The sequence below is a fragment of the Cimex lectularius genome, unplaced genomic scaffold (assembly GCF_000648675.2).
Source record: "Cimex lectularius strain Harlan isolate CLEC.00 unplaced genomic scaffold, Clec_2.1 scaffold125, whole genome shotgun sequence".
Classification (NCBI taxonomy): Eukaryota; Metazoa; Arthropoda; class Insecta; order Hemiptera; family Cimicidae; genus Cimex; species Cimex lectularius.
In genome coordinates, this window is record NW_019392662.1 from 825,324 (window position 1) to 841,248 (window position 15,925).

A 15,925-nucleotide genomic window follows, 5' to 3' on the forward strand; every position below is an offset into this window, starting at 1 on the left:
AGATTTTATGAAACAAATACTATCACTAGATAGCTTCTCTAATCTATTCAATGGTGTTGTGTTCTACATAAACCTATTTGTAGGTATTAATTTTTCCCTTTGAGATTAAGTGATAATTCTGTTCAGCATTAATTATATTCCATGTGACCTTTTCCATCCCCAGTCGCAGAATGATAAATAACTTGATAATGTCTAGTAGAAGATACGATGGAACGGTTTACTTTATAACTTTATCTACGGAAACATTACGAGAAGACTTGTAGAGTTATCTCGGCTCTTAGTTATGAGAGGTATCTCAACTTGTATTCTGATTTGTATTGTTTTATTGTACGAGGGGTGAGAGGACTAACGGGAGCCTTTTGAGAACTTTATGCAATCCACTTAGCGCCAAACGCCACGGCCCCTTGTAACCCGAGTACGATGCATAACTTTGGCTAGCCAGCTTTCAAACATTTCTCGTACCGAGTTTTGTTTTTCAGCCTCAATATCTACCGCACGAGACTCGAGTGGATTGTTGCCGATAATATACTCACTTGACCGTTTGATAAGATCTCCAGGTTACACTGGAATCCTTCAGATTGTTTGTTGCAGTTTAACATCTCAAACCGATAAGTCTAACGGCGGACACCATCTAGCCAAGAGTTGTTAATAATTACGAATTATGGATAAAATTTCATTTCCCAACGCTGTAATAATTGTTGTAACATAATAGTGCATGGCATTAACCAATTATCATGTTTGATCTCGTATTGCAACCCTGCACTATAAAATCATTTGGAACATCGAGGAAAATTTATGATAACAAAATTAAATCGAGTATCTACAATTACAAACTGTTATGTATATCAACATCAGCTCAAAAGTTAAAACAGACTAAATTAAATAAAACAAAAAGAAATTGTGTACATATTTGCAACCTCACTTGCATTACAAATTATACTAATGTGCTGTTAACTATTGCTTCTTTTTGATGTTCAACAAAATATTACGTTAATTTCTTGTCCTCAAGATTGCTTTCCAGACTATTTTTTTTACTATTTCAAGACGTTTCCAGACTTGTTCTTTGGATAGTAGTCATGAATAAGATGTTCTTGATTTATTATAATGAGAATGACCGTTTGCAATTGAACCAGTCAACGAGCATTGTACAAGATAAATGCGTTAAATCTCCAGTGCGGTTGGTCGAAAGTTCATAAACAAGGGGAGGACCGTTTTCCTGAACTTCTCCTACGCGCATTCTCCAGCTGCCCCGCATGATTTACAGGGTGCGCCAAATGAACCGTAATGGAAGCTCGATCGTGATTTGCCAAACGGACAGGATTCCCACAACCGAGGGAGAATTTCGGACGGCGGCCTTGTCCGACGGCAGGGATTGAGACGTTATGAAACGAAGCAATGTTTCACGCGACTCTCTAACACACCCTAATAACACTTGTTGCCTGTACCATTGACAAGGAGGGTCACGAGCCGCTATTAGCCAACGGATCTCCCAAAAGATTTATCTTTTTGAAGAAACACGCTCTTCACTGACGCGATCACAACTGTGTTTTTGACCGACATCGCATGGGGAACGTTTTCATTGTTGACGTAGATTAGCATTGTTAAGGTTAGTGTTTCCAATTTTGAGGTCGTATTTTCGTGACTGTGTTCAGAGTTTTCATACAAATAAATACATTCATACACATAAATACATTCATACAGTACACTCATTCCGTTTAGTCGGTGGAGTATGATATTCCTCCACCGACCTATACTCAAACTTATCTAGATTGGGATCGATGGAATACTTTTATAAATATTCCGCCATCGACCCCGAACACACACTTATACGCTCTCAACGTTCGAGGGGCGATGATGACGTTATGTTTCACCCTCACCCCTCGCCATTCACGCTAATAAGTACATGCACTCAAACAAAACATATAGACACAAAACACATAAGACATATTATATACAATAAAAATAAAAAAAATTTCCCTAAAAAGCAGAACAGGGGACTGTGAAACTCGCTACCGTGCTCGATAACTCTTCTTAACAGACACGTGCCTACACGCTCTCTGTTTCCGCTGTTTGGCAAGCGTTCAGGCCTGACTTCTGTTGATGAAGTTGATGTTTCCAATGTTAAGGGCAGAGTTTTAGTGTCGTTTACCAACCAATATTGAAGGTCAGAATTGAAATTGTTAATGTGGGTGTTTTTTTAGTTGAGGTCATAGCGGTTGAGGTCCATTGCTGGGGTTAGAATTTCCGTTAGTCCGGTAACAGTTTCCATTGTTGAGGTCAGAGTTTCCTTTGTAGAAAACTGAGGGTTTGCCGTTATGGTCAGAGTTGTTCATATCAAAGATTTCGTGTAGGATGTTACAATTTCTGCTGTTAAGGTTGGGTTTCTAAAGATAAGGTCAGAATTTTCGTGGAGGAGGTCACAGTTTTCATTTTTGAGGTCAGAGTTTCCTTTGTAGATTTCTGAGGTTCTGCCGTTATGGCCAGAGTTATTGTTTACATCAAAGTTTTCGTGCAGGAGATCAGTTTCCGTTGTTGAGGACTGAGTTTCTGCTGTTGAAGTTGTTTTTTTTTTTAAATTAAGGTGAGAGTTTTCATGTAGGAGATTACAGTTTCTGCTGTTAATGTTGGGTTTCCAAAGTTAAGGTCAGAGTTTTCTTGGAGAAGGTCACAGTTTCCATTTTTGAGGTCAGAGTTTCCTTTGTAGATTTCTGAGGTTCTGCCGTTATGGCCAGAGTTATTGTTTACATCAAAGTTTTCGTGTAGCAGATCAGTTTCCGTTGTTGAGGTCTCAGTTTTTGCTGTTGAAGTTGGTGTTTTTAATATTAAGGTGAGAGTTTTCGTGTAGGAGGTTACAGTTTCTGCTGTTAGGTTGGTTTTCCAATCTTAAGATCAGAGTTTTCGTGGAGGAGGTCACGCAATACATTTAGTACTGGATAGAAACACCCAACAATGAAAATTATCTCAAAAACACTCGTTTTGTATTGTGGCTATTCAAATAATAATGTATGAAGTTAAATAAAAGTTTTATATATAGGTTTTTACTTCATTTGAAAATTCAATCTGGAATATATTTTCTTATGAAAAATGGCATTTTTGGGTTCAATATATTAGTTATTAGTAACAAAATATTGTACACCTTTATTAATAATTCGATCTTAAACAATATTTATCACAACCCTACATACACTACATTAGTAAGCGTTTTGCTTATAAATATGTAAAACTAATACATTTGACACTAGTTGACAATCTTTTTGATAAATCCAATAGTATATTATACCATAAAATATATTCTGTCTAAGAGTATTCGTTGTTTTAGACACAACACACGCCAAATACTGCAGTTATTTACAGAGGTTAGACTAAACCTCATATACTATTTGATAAAATTATTAGTTATTGATCTCTGCAATTTAAATGATATGTCATGATCATATCCTCAGCACTCTGTCTACACATGATAATAAATGGTTGTGCATAATTGTGCGAACGAAGGGGCAAGACGAGATTTGCATTTTTAGTGGTACGTAAGGTGAGACAGTATTTGTCTATTACAGCCAGCCCATGTTTATTTCCGTTTCCGCGTTGGGGTTTTAATTTTTTTTTTAATGAAAGTACGTCAACGGTCTCAGTTTGATTTTTCGTGAATGATCCGCGCTAGAAATGTACCAGAAGTCACGACTATTTGCCAAAAAAAGCTCAGACCCGTTTTCGTCGGAGATAAACCCGATGTCGTCGTGACAATCCTCTTACAGGGGCTTTTCCAGCGGAATAAACATGCAAATAACCCAGTGAAGGTACACGCTGGCCCGGGATGCGAAATAAACGTGAGAACACGACAAAGTACACTGTAAAAACACTTTAAATCTCTCCACCTCTTTAAAAATACAACTGAGACAAATTAACAACCCGACGAAATGTTCTATTCAAATTCATTTCTTATCAAATTTATCAAAAAATAGCATTTATATGCAAGAAAAATTAATAGGGTACATAAAAATTGGTTCTTCTAGCAAATGCGCCAAAGGAGAGCTCATATATATATATATATATATATATATATATAAGTAGTTAAACAGTAGAGGCACATAAAGTATAAAGATAAAGGGTTCAGAGCGAGCATCAGTAGTAAAGTAATCTGAGAATCAAATCTAGCAATTCATGATGAAGATGAAAAAGAATATTAGAGTGTGGTTCTATAGTTATATAAGCCCTAGCAATCCGCAGAGAGGGTTAAGCATTCGAAAATCTATGAAAAAGCCCATGTGATATGAGATTTCAAAAATAATTGTCACGTGTGATGAAATTTGTTTCTTGGTTCTTGATACGTAATGGTGGTAGAACGACTTTTCCTGTAGTTTGACGGTGGTAATGTATAATAAAAATTGACTCTATTCTTCTTTTGGAACTATGGAGGAGTTGTTCGGCAAAATTCTGTCCTGGTGGATGTTGTTAAATGGAGAAGCACATACATCCTAGGAAAGGTAAAATAGCTCAGGGCGACTATCAGTCATCATTGGTGAAAGTCTTCAAGTTGCTAGAACAAATCCAGTAGCAAGTACTACTTCGGACTAGCTAAAGTATAGGTGAAGACGAGAAGAGCAATTATTTTGGTCCGTAGGATCAAAGCTTGAGAAACTCTGTTACAAAATCCAGGTGACAAGAAATTGTAACAAAAGATTTTCACGTGTGTTGAAATATGGTAGAAAATGGCCATGTGGTGACTGTCTGTGGTTTAGGCGCATTGTTTGCAGTCACTTGTTGGAAGAAGTTTCCATTTTCCAAACAGCAAATATCACAAGCAGTAGGGTCCTCTCAGATCCAACACCACTACATCCACATTCTATAACTACATCGGTGCAACAGCCTGCTTGACAGTCCACAGTGTCCAGTTCGTCCATAAAGACGACGGCCCCAATCTGGGCAATCGCACAACCAGGTCACTAAAGCGAGCACATGGTCGAACCGTGTTTCCAGCAGTTGCAAAGTGGCAGTGTGAATAAAATCCATGCTCTTTGTCTTTTGAAACTACGTACGTATTCATCACGAAATAGTTCCCAGTGGAGGCTGTACAAAACCATACTATAGTGCAAACTGATAGAAACAATTATGAAATATTGCTGCCCAGGTAGATAATCCTAAAGAAGTTTTCTGTTCCTAGATAGCACGAAAACACTAAACCCTACACTTCAAAGGATCGTTCTTATTTCAAACCCACTATCTAGCTGAATCCTCGCACCAACAGACTTCTGTTGGACTGGATTTTGGACTTTGGGCCAGCAATTCTACGTTTTTATTTGCTTTGCTGCCAATCTCTGTGGTAGAATAAGCAGTTGTTTTTCTTATTTTTTGCATTGTGCTCTATATTGACTGTTTTTCGAGTTTTGGAAGTGTCAAGTTGGTTATTGGATCCCCTCGAGGAAAAAGGTTTTAAAGCCACCGCCAACGGACGTTCCAATCAGCAGCTGATTTTTTGTGCCGCTCAATTTTGAACTGGCGAAAAACGCGGATTATAACTAAATATCCTAATAAATACTGTTAAAAAAATATTTTTAAACTAAGGATTAATTTGTACCTTCAATATTGTTTAAGTACAAGTCTAAAATCGTAGTAAAAAAGTAAATCGGGGGTAAATTAAAATCTTGTATATTATTTATGAATTTATCTCATTTTTTTCAAATTTATCAAACTAATCTAGTTTCCTCCGTTTGTTGAAAGTGTGAAACACTGATGTATTTAAATTTAAACTGAAGTTTTTTTTGTTTTTTTTAAGTTAGTTGGTCCTTAAATTCAGAAAAAAATTTCGATTTAGGCAAGTATTCTTTAACTTTCGTTTTAATTTTTAATTTTCACTTCAGTCTTGCAGTTTTTAATATGAATTACCCGAAGTTTGCCGAGTGCTTAAACTCTGCTACTTCATGAAAAATCTTTATGAAAACTTCATAACTGTATGTAGACGTTAGACAATGCTCAGCATAAAAGTATAAATTTATTGATAAAAATGACATTTGATATAAATCATTGGAAAATATCTATCCAAATTGTTATATTGTATTAAATGTCAAATGATAACGTTATTTATTTATTTTACACAACATATAATATCGTTTATTTAGCTGGGCACTACCAATAGCCATCAATTATTGATTTTAAAATTGCAGTGTACTTTTGAAGTGTACAACGGCACATGTATTGAAACGTCAAATGTAATAAAATCCGGAATATTTTATAAATTTTAATTTATGTTCGATTTGAGTATATTTCACTTATTCTCAACGTCGCCTAACAGTTTTTAAATTTAACATCGTTTGAATCGTATAAATCCCGTTGTGCCGCTTCATTTGCTCAACACGTTATGAAACCCAATTAGAAATTGTGGGCGCTGTCATAAATGCGAAGAGCAATAAATCCTCCTCGAAAACCTGACAACCGCCCTCAGGGTTATGCCGTATAAAACCATAAGAACGGTTCATATTATAAACGTATCTGCAAGGTAAAATGTTCTTCTTGTATCGCAGCGGGTTATATCGAAAAACGGAATGATGGATCAGTGTTGAAACGAGAGCAGAGATACGATGTGCCATGTGACCTATCACCTCTGTGTCGCAATAAAACCAGTTCTGTGTAACTCGGGGACCGGGTTATGTTGTGCAATCTATTGGCAGAAAACTCCTAAGTTGATCCTATTATAAATTTAGATAATATCTGTATTAATTGGTAGTGGAAACCATAAAAAATGGCTTCATTTCATTTATAGATTAGTTTAATTAACAATAGAGCTTAATCTCAGAAGGTAATCTGGTATAAACTGACCTGGTATTTAGCCTGAAAGTATTTGCAAGACCTAAGGCAGATTGCTACAGATGTAATAAAATTTGACTTCGGCACAGCTTCATTTACTTTTTTGAATGTTTTAGATCAAATTTTCTCAATGTGCTTTATCGTGACAACTTTTCCAGCATAGGCTTAAAATAATGGTTTTATTACCAAAAAATTTGAAGTATTTTTTTTTTATATTTCCACCTGCAAAGTAGTAGAAGATTAACGTTAATCAGCGTGATAGTTTGAGTGATAACAATTTCTGATTCTAATGTTCTAACAAACTTTTGTGCCAACTTTCATTGCATTACTACCATTCCTAATCGATAAGTTGGAAGTAATGAAATCAAACAATAAAGAAAATATTTCAACTGTTAAAATTCTTAGTGCGATAAAAATATAATTTTTTGTATAATAGTTTTTGGAAAAATATAGAATAAAACAACACTTCTCATCAATATTTAAATTATTAAAGTATAGTATTCCTGTCGTATAGGAGAGAGAAGGCATTATATTTCATGTGATGATCAATTAAAAATCCATGGGCGGGCCGAGATTCGAACCCAGAACCATTAATGTGGCTGACTGCAAAATTGTTATATTGTTATAATGATTTTTTTTCTGTAAGCTGTTATTATGAATTAAGAAAGCAGGTTATTAAAACTGCCACATTAACTACATAAACTCATAGAGAATGACCTACAAGAGAACCTAAAAAAACGGTTGAGCGTACTTCAACGAAAAGAAAACTACAACCAATCTATTTTCTATTATGAATGTAATGCAACAGTTGTCTACTAATTACAAGATATTGCATATTACTTTTTTTTCTGCAATTTTGGTCTTTCATTATTAATTTAACCTCAATAACATTAAGATGGCTTAAATTCATTAGACTATTAAAACTATAGAATATCACAGGGTCTTATGGGATTATAACTATTAATCAAAATAAATGTTGTTTTGAAAAACTAAAACCTATATAACAAAACATTACAAGCCGGAGTATTTTCTCTTCTATGCAAAATAAATTTTATAGTGCTATATATTTATTTCTTTTCTTTTTTTATTTAATTTCTTTATTTATTTTATTTATTTATTTCTTATTTTATTTATTTCTTATAAATCCGGAGGACAGAAGGGGCGACAGTACTCCTGCCTCAAAAGTTAAACACAATCATGGTTTTTTGCCTGTTGCTCCACTCTAATACGGGGCGCAATAAAAAAAAAGCGGATATAATAAGGACAAGGCAACATTCCAGTACATTGGCCCTAGCAGAAAGGTTGTATCTGTAGTCGAAGTCTTCTTGGACAAAATATTGTCACCAAAAAATGTTGGACCTTAGTCTTGTCCGTCCAGCCGCCGAGGGTGGGCTCTCGATGCTGTCAGCAGCTAAGTCATTTCAGCCCCCAACGCAAGTCCCTAAACCTACTCACTCTCTCACTCATCCTTAAATATATTACTTATTTACATTCACTCAGTTAGGGTAGGTACCATCCCACATATTATTTCTCCATCACCCTTTACACTTATTATATAACTAACGTAATTGAAGGTATTATAAGTAATAATTATAACATAACTCACACTGCACATTCACGCCAATAAATACGTTCACTCTCAACATTCCTGTTTTCTCTAAGAATCGGGTGGCATCCTACGTGCTCTCATAATGGAGTCAAAAAGCCAAAAGCCATCGAGCAACAAAGAATTGCATGCCAGACACATACACGGTCTTTGACCCAAAATTAAGTGTCCGAATGTCAACCTAGCATGGCCTATTCTCAATCAGGTGAGGATGACACTTCTTCTACGAGTCAGGTAAGTGCGAGAACATCTCTGCCGTTCCGGCCCACCGACACCTGCCATTTTTTTAATCAAGTTTTTTATAGCACATTTACCGTCAGGGAGCAGTATTGCGTTGGGCAAGTTCGGAGGTTGGGACAGTAAAAGCGAACCGTATCTTAATTATGCATGTTTTATGTACGAAGCATTATGTTAATATTTTGATGTTAATGTTTGATTTGAGGTCAATGAAACAAATTTTCCTCTTTTTCTTTTTATTATGGTTGATTCTCTTTGATCGTCTAGAAATTTAAATTTTTGAAAATATAAATTCTTAGTACTAAGAAATTGCTATATTTTGAATTATCGTTTTTAGTGAAATGTCGCAAAGGGAAAACTTCAGGTTGTATTTCTAGTATTTTTCGCCATGTATATGTTTCCTTCTGTTTTATACTTACTAGATAATTTAGTTGCTTGAAGGTACTTTTGATACTAAATTCCTACTAGTGAAGGCACTTTTGTTCAAAGGCGTCAAGAATATACAGGGTGAGTCATTTTTTGATGCACCATTGGAAAATCAACGTGGGTGCGTTTAAATCTGACTCGAGGCTTATTTCCTTTGGTTAATACGTTAATAAAAGAAAGTGAATCAATTTTCGGTGCACCATAGGAAAATCAACGTTGGTGCGTCTAATTATGACTCGGCACATTTTATTTTGTTTGTCTCGTACCAAAAAATAGGCGAGTCACATTTCGACGCACCATTCGTTACAAATTAGTTTTAGTAGGTTGGAAGGAAAATAAACAAAACCAATATTATTAAAACATTATTCAAACACAATGTAAATACTTTAAAAAAATTCTTCACAAATTAATTTGATTAAGGTTTAACAGTATTTTTTTCTGGCAAAGTAAAAAAAGTAAATAAATGTAACAATCTCCTTTTTTCTGGTAAAGTGAAAAAATTAAATAAATGTAACAATCTCCTTTGTTCGAACAGACCTTCATGTGCTGCAACACAATAGCCTAGTCTATCGTAAAACGATGATCGGAGGAAAAAAAATGCTCTTAAACCTTAATCAAATTAATTTGTGAAGAATTTTTTTTTTTACATTGTGTTTGAATGTTTTAATAATATTGGTTTTGTTTATTTTCCTTCCAACCTACTAAAACTAATTTTTAACGAATGGTGTGTCGAAAAGTGACGCCTATTTTTTGGTAGGAGACTAACAAAATAAAATGTGCCGAGTCATAATTAGACGCACCAACGTTGATTTTCCTATGGTGCACCGAAATTTGACTCACCCTGTATAATAAATGTTTATTAACAATAACGTACAATATATTTTTAAAGCGAATGTAAGAATGGCCGTTAAATAAGATAAATCATCAAAGCTTTCTGTGTGGTATAAAAGAAAGGAAACGCAGAGGCGATAACAGTGTCCTCTTTAAACTGCCAAAATCTCTGTTTAAGGGTACGAATTCCCTGTTTGGAATGGAAGTATAAATAAAACGGGCGAACTCGTCCGAGCTGGATTCCGGGACAGGTGATGTTGGCGTGCGCTATGGAAAGGACAGTGTGTGGTCCGTTTTACGACCAGAAGACCGTAAAAGCGAGATCCGACGACACTCAGCCTGTGCCACTCGGAAGGGTATAAAACGACAAGAATTTTTTCCCACCTCGGATATGGCGAATTCAGGCGAAAAGGTTGACACCGTGCCTATTAACATGACACAGAAGGGAAAAGTTCAATTTTCTCCAGTGCGAATCGGCGTGGAAGCGAATCTTTTAAAGATACACCTGCACCCTCCTGGAACTCAGGAAATTCATAGAAAAATTCTTTCGAAAAGGTGAATGAAATATTCATAGATACCTTAAGAAGAGCCGATAGCCCAAAACATTTTTAATAAAACTAAATAACAGTAATAAAAATAATATTATAAACTACAATATAAATTTACGGTAATGTATTCCATTGCTCTTATTTCAGTCTACAATGATCATCGATATAAACTATCTTACTGAAAATAATACGAATTTATTAATTTTGACGATGGGAACTTATTCTACTCACAAAATTAGAAGAAAACATGAATTAAATTAATTTAAAATAATTTAACATGAATAATTCATCAAAAGCAGTTAATTCCAACTTGACTTTCAACCCTGGCCAACCACTTGCGTTGGAGGAAAGCTACAAAAATTGATGATAGACCGAAACTTCAGGTTCGTCACCCAGCAGACCGCAGAGTCTGTCTTCGTCGCCCTGTTTATGACCCTGATCAAACACTGAAGATGGCAAAATGCAAAAACCGCGTCTGATTGTAACATTGATTAAAAGAAGACAAGGATGACCGGAAAAGACCAAACTGCAAGTTCATCACCCCGCAGTCCTCAACACAAATCTGACATCTCACAATAAAACCTTTCGTCAAAATTTCTCGAATGTAACGTGTTGTTAAATAAATGAGGGCTTTCACGAGAGTATTCTATTTCTTATTAGCAAAGATATATTAACTATCTAATAATTAAACGATTCTGCGATTATATAGACAGATGGCTTTTATTTTCATACAATTAACATATCTTTAGTTTATAAATGTTGTAAGACAATACATGACAATTCATTGAACACGGCATCATATTAAATATATGTAAATGTTTATAACGAATATTTATGGAACATTGTATGTAAGCAATAGTTGCTAACACGTATGCATAAAGAGGTATTCAATAGTTTATGGTTTAACAGGTTTTTTAAAAACATATTTAGCATATTTATAATTGCACATTTTGTTTATACTTTTCCAACCATTTTCCGCTATATTCTTCTAGAATCGGAAAATACTTAAAGAATGAACCCGATCTCAAACTGTTTTTATTTACATACAGAGTAGGGATGTGCATCGAAGGTCGATGTTTAGAAAACATCGATGGTGGGCGACCGATGTTCCATGTTTTCAACATCGATGTTACTGTGTCAATGTTTTTTGACCATCGATGGTGGGCTTTCGATGTTTTATAAACTTCGCTTTTTCATTTTCCTTAAGTTCCACTTTTGTGAATAGGTTAACTAATTTCGTGGTCCGCTTGACCAGTTAATATATTACAATAAATTAAGGTTTTTAGTGGAGATAAAAAACGATATTAGTGTATTTAATGAATTAAATGAAGTATACTTCACTAAAGCTCTCCGTGGCTATTTCATTTATCGCCGAGAATCCAATCCGATTACACGACATTTGAAAAATGGCAAAAAGGAGGGAAAATTCAAAAGGTGGGGTTGAGACGGGAAGTTAGTGTCCGAGTGGATTGAAGTCACGATAGCTCAAGTGGTAGAGCAGCGGCGTATCTAGCCGAAGATCGTGGGTTCGAATCCCGCTCGTGCCATTGAATTTTTTATCTCGACTAAAAACCTTAATTAATTGTAAATAGGGAAGAACGCATATTCTTCTGATATGAAAGTGACCTATCCAAACCTCTCAGGAGTTGTTCAATTTGTTGCCTTAGTGGCACATCTGATCCCTCTGAACGATTATTTTCCAAAGCTGGACAGATTATTTCAAAGACGCTTAGATCGCTTAGAGGGTAAATTGGCTTTAAAGCTACTTTTTTTCAATTCCGTTCCACAGAAGATGTGGTAGTGTTTTATTGTAAAATTTGGGTAAATTTTAATAATTCAAAAAAATAAGTGTCTCCTCTGGCCCTTTTTTCCCGATAACCCCCAATTTGAACACACAAGAATTCGTACCATGGCTAATATGCAAGATCATAAGGCCAATAAAAAAATTTAAAAAAAATATAAAAAAATATTAAAAAAAATAAGTGTATGGTTGATTTTAGTTAGGTACGTTAAACTTTTTTTTTTAACAAGAGACAGGAATTGGGGCTTGGATTATAAAAGTTTTCCAAAGTAACGAAGAAAAAACAGGGAGGTATTTTGAATAAAATTCACAGGCACAAAATGCTTTAACAATAGACGTCTCTTTTTTTTAAAGGGACCAAGAGATCTATATATAACTATAAACAGAATGAAAGGCCAAAAAATAATTCTTGATAAATGTTATTAAAATAATAAACATCGTTTTTATTAATCAAGTTCCTTATAAATGTTCAGAAATGGCGAAGTTTGAAAAATTAGTGTTTCTAAAGTGGCGTATAAAAATAATTTATGCATATGAAATAATTTGTGGTTACTCAAAAAACCATCGATGTGTAGACCATAGAGTCGATGGTCGTACCACCGTCGATGGTGAGGTTCCGATGTTTAATCGACAGTGACCATCGATGTTTTTCTATCGAAGCTCATCCCTAATACAGAGCAAATTAGCCTACTGTTTTGTAAGGTTTTTTAAGTGTTCAAAGTTCAAATACATTTAGTTTTAAAATGCACCAAAATATTTTTATATTTTCCTTGTTTAGATGTTCATAGGTCAGACTTTTAAATTTCTTTAGATCTTTATTCAAAAGTGAAGGTGAGTTAATATCTTCTCTAAGTTGCTGAAAAATTTTGGATTTGCCGCCATACCTTTTAATGTAATAAGCGTGTAATTATCAATTTATTACATTATTTTGAACTCCTGGGTAGTTAGAGATGACTTTCAAATATTTTTATGTCAACGTTTAGGTTGTATCGTTATGATTCTAATAAAACAGGACGTCGCTTTATAGGGTCAACGTCGTGACTGAAGAGAATTTTCAATATGTATTGTTAAAAAAAAATTAAAAATCCAGGGCAACTAGGATGTCTATCGAGAAAAGCTAGGTCGGGGCAAAAAACCACATCGTTAACACGAAAGGAAAACATTTAAACAGGATTCAAGTTACACGGCTAGGAGAATGTCGCTCGTGGGCGGGCGGAGATGTCACCTGATCGGCTTTTCGAGGAATGCGGTGGCTCGTGAAATATCCAAAAATGGGGTTCACGCTTTCTCTGAAAATCGAAATGTATAATGCATACTTGTTACCGGGCACACACCGAAACACCGAAATGCGACAACAAATCCAATGCTAATCATCTTTTTTCGGTTATTTTTGAGCAATTTCTTCTTCAAGTCAAGATGAACCACTAATTTGATCGCTTCCGATTATTTTTGTGTTCTTTTCCTCGCTGGTTTGGTCTGTAAGACCATCTAGATCAGATTCTTCATCGGTAATAAGTAAGGTGAGGCAAGAAAGAGCAACCACCACTAAACATGGCGAAACACGTCTGAAAAGCAAAAATAACAAGAATAAGGAGAGCAGGAAGCTCAGATACGCTCAAAATACGTACTAACAATAAAAAGACCTATATTGGTGGATAATAATTATTTAATTGCCGCAAATAACATAGATCACGAATTGGTATATTCTTAACTTTATATCAAATTATAATTAAAATGTGCCATGTAATAAAAATATTATCTTTATTCTTTACTCTATATTATTAGCCTCTATTCCAATTATAATATACAATATACATAAATACATTTTCAAAATTAAATCCATGCTCTTTGGTTATATTAGCAGTCAAGAAGAATATACCAATTACAATATTTAGCTCATATGTTTTTATTTGTTTATTTTTTTTATTTGATTATAATTAAATTTATTTATTAAAGAAATGAAATAGGTTTTTTTATGTTGGAATACTTTTTTTTAATAACTAAACCAATTTGGCGGAAGAATTTAGTTAAAACTTGATTTCTTTAGGATAAGGAAAACAGAAACTTTTTTTAATGTCTGCGGTGTACAATTTATGTCTTTTCCGTTCATCCTGGTCTATCGTTAATACCTTTCAGCATTTCGCTCTTTTAAGGGATTGGTCAGGGTATAAGCAAGGTGAGATCGTACAGAAACCATTTTCTAGTTAAGGGTAAAATTTCTCCTTGGAGTGGATGAACCTGTAATTTTTATTTTTCCGGTCGTACTGGTCAGTCTGACTTCACTGTTTCGGCTCGTCCATCGCTTTTCGATTTATCAGTCATTTCACCATCTTCACTGATTGGTAAGGGTTAATAAGCGTGGCGAGACAAGATCTCCTTGAGGTCTGTGGGGTGATGAACCTGTAATTGCTTTCTTTTCCGCTTATCCAGGTCAGTCTATCATCAAGGTCTTCGGCGTTTCGCCATCTTCTGTGTTCAGTCACTTTTCTAAGCAGAGCTAGATAAGTCGGAAATTTCCTTCAGCTGATGAATCTAGAAATTTCCTCTTGAAGTCTGCGGGGTGACGAACCTCTAATTTTGCCTTTCTTGTTATCCTGGTCTTCTTACCCTCTCTGTTTCAGTCCGTCTGCCATTTTACGGCCTATCGTCAATGTTTTGGTTTATGACGCTGATTGGCATTTCGCCATCTTCTCAGAAAGAAACTGCCTTCTATTAAAGAGCCTGCAAATCTCCTTCAGGTCTACGAGGAAATGCACCTGTTTTTAGGCCGATTTCCGTCATCCTGGCCTCCTATCATCAATTTATTTGATATTTCTCCATATTAAGTGGTGGTCAGCGTTATAAAAATGTGCGGCAAGGCAGAAACTGTCTTCCAGTAAAGACTGCAGTTTTTCCTTGAAGTCTATTGAGTAATGAAACAGTAATTGTATTTTTCCGGTAATTCTGATTAGCGGTTAAGGTTAGAAAGAAGCTTTACAGACTAACAAAGAAGAGTTGACTATTCAAAAATTTATTTACAAAATCCAATTGTAAACACAAATGTAAAATTTTATCCTTTAAAACTGACCACATATTGTTGTGAGGTAATAAATCAGTGGACAATCGTCTAAGAGGTAATTAAAAATATTAAGGGTGGCCAGTTTTATGCCCCTCAGTGTTACGTAATAAAACATTTTAATTTAATGGTCACAATCGCAACGCATCTTTTGTTCATATTTTGAGCAAAACTTTGTAATAAATTGTTAGTTAAATTTTATGAGCACAACCATCTAATAAATTGTTTGTTAAACTTAATTGTTTTAAATAAAGTTACTCCTAACAATCATAATTAAACAATGTTTATAAAAACTTATGCATTTTTTATCTCGTTTAATTTGGTTTACATTAAAATAACATGTTGTCATTAATATAACGACAAAATTACATGTACTTAGTTTGAAATAAACTACAAAAAATATGAGTGTCCTGTTCTGATGCTACCCGACATTACAAAATGGTGTAATTTTACGAGCAAAACTATGAAATAAATTGTTAATTAAATTTTATGAGCAAAACCGAGTAATAAATTGTTCCAATTTTAGTATATGTACCGCCGAAGCTACGCCAATAAATTATTAGTTAAATTCATTATATCAAAAAATCCTATACCGGTGTTTTGATTAACTTTCTACCAAA